Raw genomic sequence first — 756 nt, forward strand, 5'->3', positions numbered from 1 at the left:
CTCAAACGAAGGCGTGGTAAATTCGTCCGTCGAAAACGTCCCACATAAATAATTAAAACAACGGAATTAAAACTCCGTTGCGTATTCTTTAAACCGTTAGTCCAAACCTCCACCGTTTACGCTACCACTTAAACGCCTTTGGACATAACAATATCATGTCGAATTTTACCGATCGTCTTCTCGCTTTTAGCTATAGTTATTTATGATTTAAATAATTGAGAAAGAAAGGAAAATTTTGTGACGAGCATATTATTATTATTAAAAAAGTTTTTATAGTTTAATTTGGTATCAACAGAAAGGTCGAGACAAGAATTATAGTACCTTTTCACAGTTTTATATATTTTTCAGTGATAGTCAATTTTTTATGTTAAGTTTTTGGAGGAATTTTTAATAGTTTTTTGGTTCTTTAAATTTGTTCGGTCACATTTGTCCATTAAATTATTTTTGTAATTGATCCTATGATACCACTATTATTTTTTAAATTTATTTAAAAAGTACCAAAATTATGTACAGTGTGTTTATAAATATAAGCCAAAGTTTTCTTATTCATAATTCGTAAATCACGACAGTCGCATAGTAACTGCAGGTTGCTAGTTCTAATTAAAATAATGTGTCGAAAATTAATACAAATTATAAAATCTTTCTCATTAGCTCTCTCCCACCTCTTGCTCCATGGCTACGTGCTTCATGCTACGTTCCCCCTTTCTCACTCTCTCTGAATCGGTCTCAATGGCTCTCTCCCTCTTCTTGGACAAA

This window comes from Cotesia glomerata, linkage group LG9 (genome assembly GCF_020080835.1).
Source record: "Cotesia glomerata isolate CgM1 linkage group LG9, MPM_Cglom_v2.3, whole genome shotgun sequence".
Classification (NCBI taxonomy): Eukaryota; Metazoa; Arthropoda; class Insecta; order Hymenoptera; family Braconidae; genus Cotesia; species Cotesia glomerata.